Below are 4,985 nucleotides of genomic sequence, written 5' to 3' on the forward strand. Positions count from 1 at the left end.
TCCTGCCTTTCCCTACGGTTGGGCCCTTCTTGATGATCAGCGACCCATTCCCCCCTTTCGTTCGGCCCTTCCTCTCCGTGCTTATTCCAACAAGAGTAATTTGGTAGAAACCCACGAACGATCAAGTCCGTATATACTACTTCAAAGTCTTATCATTTTTGCAATCGAGGCATGGACAGTATATTGTTGTTTTCGACCTCGCTTCCATGTCGGCCCTCGCAATCTCCATGAAAGACTTCAACCCTCTCAAGTACTGCGGAAAACAATAGCTAGGAAGGCCCATCCAATTTTTATTCTCCATCTACATCCACGAGAACACAAGATTTTTCAATAATTAATTGAAGAGGAGGGGGAGGAGAGGAAGGAGAGGGAATGGGGGAGAAAAGAGAAGGGAGAGGGGAATAATTTGGAGCACTAACCTTGCACGACCTCAAAATCGCCCAAAATGGCCGCCGCCGCCCGCAGCCGCTACCTACTGGGAACTGCTGGCCCGAGCGGCGGCTGCCAAAGGGAAAATAGCAGGTCAGGCTTTAAAGGTGACTAGCATCAATTATACCCATCACCTGTGTACTCTACAAAGGTGACGGGCTTCATGAAAGGCCGTCACCTATACCTACAAAGGCAACGCCCGTCACCTATGACTTGATTACAGATGATGGGCTCCACATATCGCCCGTCACCTGTAATATAAGTGACGGGCTTCATGAGCTGCGTCACCTTCCCCTATCAAAGGTGACGGGCCACTTTTTCCCAAGGGCCCTAGGAGAATAAAAGGTGACGCGCCTCATCTGTGTGTGTCACCTTTCGTATTAGGGTGATGCGCAACAAAGTCATGTCACCTTTGTGTGCGTCACTATAGGGTGGATCTTACATAGTGCTTGGCAGTTCCACAAAAAACGCCTTGGCCAAGGCAATTATAAATTTCCTTGGCTGCTTACAAAATCCGCTATAGAATTATATTTCCTTGGCCGTTATCAAGCACCGCAAAGAAAACAATATATTCCTTGGCAGCTAAAAGTCGGCCGCCAAGAAAATCCGTGACCGCCAAGGCAATTCCATTCTGGTGTAGTGTCATAACTAGGATCTATTTGGAATTCAATGGTCTTTAATAGTGAACACTAGGACTTCGTTGAAAACTTCATCTAGATGGGATGTTGAAGGAAAAGAAATCCCGTCGAAGTCTTTAGGGTTAGCCAATAGCTCCATATTTTAGAAGTGCTTTTGAGTATTAAAATCTTCATATTTCCTCCTCCCATAACAAGTAATACTACTTTATTACCTATCCTGGTATTTAGTGTTTTAAAAGTTCAATTACGTGCATTTTAGAACGTCGTCTATTTTGAACCCATTTTTAGAACATGAAACTGTTTTGGACCCATGATATTGTTATATTACAAGTTGATCACTACGTCAAAATACTATATTAGTGACAGCCGAAGACCCACATTAGTGACAGCTAAAATGCGCGTCACTAAATTTTCATCACTGATGTGAACCACATTGCCGCGGAAAAGCCGTCACTAATGAATTATAAAGGTGACGACTTTTGAATTTACCCGTCACTAATGACAAACAATAGTGATGGCTATAAATTTTACTCATCACTGACTTCAGGCAAAGGTGACGTATTTCTCCGCCACCCGTCACTAATATCTGTGACACGTTTCCCAATCCGCATCACTGATATACCTCATCAATGACATTACTCCACCAATACCCGTCACTAATGATTAATTGTAAAAACAAAAAAAAAAGATAAAGAGAACATTACATACACCTTATCCATTACATCTATCACAAGTGCGCATTTTTCATACAAATGACCCTTGAATAGGGCTTGTATTCTCTATTCATACAAATTTTCACACATAAATATCAACACTAGATTGTCCTATGGATCACAATAAAAAATAAGTCAAACAACCCCAGATCTGTATAAGGACCGCACTGCATCTCAATGGCCAAATATACTTGACAAAATTAATAGCAGCTTCGAAATATCTAACATTTCCTTTGCGATAACCTTTGAACCAATTGCTGCTTGTATGGTGATCTCAAACATTTGCCTGCATTACCACAGACAAGAGCATGAAATGAATAATGTAAGGCAGCAGAAATGCAAATCATGCCACCACTCAACATGAGCCCATGGTAAAATTCTGTTCTAAGCCTTGCAATAACCTTGCAGGGTAGTTAGAAACTTTTATCACATCATGGTGGGGATGGTAAAGTATATGCATCTTAACCATGAAGCTTCATAGAGATCAAGACTTGTTGACATATCAACTAGGAGCTTGAGTGATTGAGCATGCTTACCATCAAGATGGTACCGAGAAAGGCTGCAGTTTGTTGCTCCCAGACCGTGTGACCTCACCTAAAACAATAGCCAAAGATTAAAGACATGAGCAACACCTCTGTTCTGAGCATGTTTACTTTGTAAGAAAATAGATGCATGCCCATCTAATTAACAATAGTATCACCAAGAATCAAGATCTAGCATCCTTGTTTTAGCAAGAAAAAAAATACCATCCTTGTGCAAATAATATGAAGCAAACTTAGTACAACTATTATCCAGTAACACAGAGGCATTGACATTCATATTCACATTCACAAGGGAGCACTATATTTTGAAATCAAGTCAACAATTTTCAGGCACAAGAGAGTACTAAGTTTACTACTATGCTTTTACTGTAGTAATTTAATCTGAGGTAGAAAACAGTTGGTTGTCCCTGTCTATATTATTTGGACCTTTAAGAAGAGAAAGGGCAACAGAAAGCAATATAACCTACCATCAGAATCCCATTACCATCAGTTCTTCCAGTTACCTCTGGGACTATATAGAGCTATGTAGCCTAGAACTCCAGATAACACCATATGACCATTGTGAACCACTGCTATCAGAAAACTGCGTAATTTACTGAAGCAATAGTTATGTACTATTAACAATATACAAGTTTGCAAATAAGCACTGCTTCTTAACAGAGCTTATGCAACATCAGTAGTACAATAAATCCATTGCTGTATAGGAGACCATGAAAGAAAACAGAGACCATTCTTTTCTCTACAAAATATATTATTCATCTGGACTAATATTTTTTTTCTTATGGCATTGATCTGTGCTGGGCATGATACTTACTATGAGAAGACATCAAGGACTGATCCCTTCTTCAACTACTTTTCCAAAACCAATAAGTCAATAACCTAAGCAAGATGTAACAATTCAGAAACAGGGCTAAATATGAGAAGACAGCTACCAAATACAGCACATAGCAATAAACTGATTATAACTAACTGATTATTGTCTCTCTAATCAGATTATATTTTATCTAAAAACCTAACACATCAGGACATCTATACTACAAGTAGAACAAAGACCAGGCAACAAAGTAATCTACAAACAGAAGCCAAGACATGATAGGTAATTAATCTAAAAACAGAAGCCAAGACATGATAGGTAAGTAATCTACAAATAGAAGCCAAGACATGATAGGTAGGATACTTAGTCCAGGAGTTGCAGGGAAGTGAGCTCTCTGGCTACCAGGTCAATAGCTACAAAGTAATCAACAAAAAGTTGTCTATTTACCCGCGCTTTATTGAGAAGTTCACAGCTCCACAAGCAGAAATCATTGGTCTGGAAACAAAAGAAATTCAACATTAACCATTTTCACCTACATCTAGACAAGTAATGTGAGAAGATCAGTGACAATTTTTATTTTCTACTGCCTAGTAAGACTGAGTTAATTCAGCGATCACAAAAGTAATGTGACAATTTTTGTTAGATAATAATATGCTGCAGACAATATAATAGCATTGCTTTGTAAGGTAATATTCAGAGATCAGTGAACAAATGGCAAGTTAACTAGTTCATCCAGCTTATTTTCAGACCCGTTAGTTCGAGTTTGTCTAGCAATAAAAAAAATTAACCCTAAAACCTTAAGAGCCCAAAACCTTTACCTATGCACAAAAGCATCTTGATGGGATGCGCAGGGGAGGAGGAGGCAGAGCTCTTGTGGTACGTGTTGGCCTTGATGGTGCCGAGCTTCTGGTCATTCTAGATCCAGACATAGGGGAAGGGTTGGTGATGGGGGCTAGGGTGGGTTGGGGAAGACTGACTCGATTCAACTTCACCCACACGCCGAGGATCCCGTAGGCTGCTGTGGATTCGGCCGTCGTGGTCCCCTTGACGACGACCATGGTGCCGCGGTGGATCTCGTCGCCCTCGATGCGAAGAGGAGACTGCCCCCAGCCGCCTCGGGAAGAAGAGAAGGGCCTGCCCCCAGCCGCGTCGTGCGGAAGAGAAGGGCCGCAGCCGCCGCATCGTGTGGAGGAGGAGGAGGATCTCGGAGGCCGCATCTCGCTGCCGCCGCTGCGCTCAAACAGGGAAAGAGAGGGGAGGAGACGAGCAACTGAGAGGGATGAGCATGGGGTCTGAAAAGTACCTGTATTAATAGAACGGGACAATGTGTAAGTACACAGACAAGACAGGCACCTCCTAGAAGAATACAGAGTGGACAGGTGTCCAACTAACATTACATAGAAGACTCTAACAAAAGAAAAAATTACAGTCAGGTCTTTTGGATCCTCCATGTTCGCTGATATTGCCGCAGTCCGCTCAACTCCGCTGTCGCTGAAGCCAACACCGGAGCAAAGGGAGGACAACATGAAACTGAAGCCTAGAGAGACACCATCCCACACAGGCTTTAAAACGAGCCGTAAAAAATCCCAACCCGCAAGATGGGAACTGAAACACTATAGAGCAACATTGGTCGGGGCCACACCCCATGCCTCCCTGGCTCTGGATCTGTGGCAGAACCGCCTAAATTATCCCGGCTCAAGTGCGTAAATCATCACCATAAAGGCAACATTAGCTTAAACGCACTTCAAACGGAACAATTTTTGGTCTGTCGGGTAACGTCCCGATACAACCACCGATTCACGGATCGAACAAGCATACCCCGCACGAAGGCGAGTTCAGAGATATTACA

General features: G+C 42.3%; 1 long non-coding RNA gene across 4 annotated transcripts; it reads right to left on the reverse strand.

Annotated features, from left to right (window-relative positions):
• Positions 1 to 1,751: 1,751 nt before the first annotated feature.
• Positions 1,752 to 4,748, reverse strand: LOC120643963. Of its 4 annotated transcripts, none has more exons than XR_005663256.1 (4): positions 3,955 to 4,748; positions 3,584 to 3,631; positions 2,317 to 3,201; positions 1,752 to 2,066 (listed from the first exon to the last, which is right to left on the reverse strand). It is a non-coding gene; the product is annotated as an uncharacterized LOC120643963 (long non-coding RNA). The 4 variants fall into 4 exon arrangements; XR_005663254.1 differs by having other exon boundaries at positions 2,317 to 3,631; positions 3,955 to 4,439; positions 4,564 to 4,747; XR_005663255.1 differs by having other exon boundaries at positions 2,317 to 2,374; positions 2,790 to 3,631; positions 3,955 to 4,747.
• Positions 4,749 to 4,985: the final 237 nt, after the last annotated feature.

Source organism: Panicum virgatum, chromosome 8K (genome assembly GCF_016808335.1).
Source record: "Panicum virgatum strain AP13 chromosome 8K, P.virgatum_v5, whole genome shotgun sequence".
Lineage (NCBI taxonomy): Eukaryota > Viridiplantae > Streptophyta > Magnoliopsida > Poales > Poaceae > Panicum > Panicum virgatum.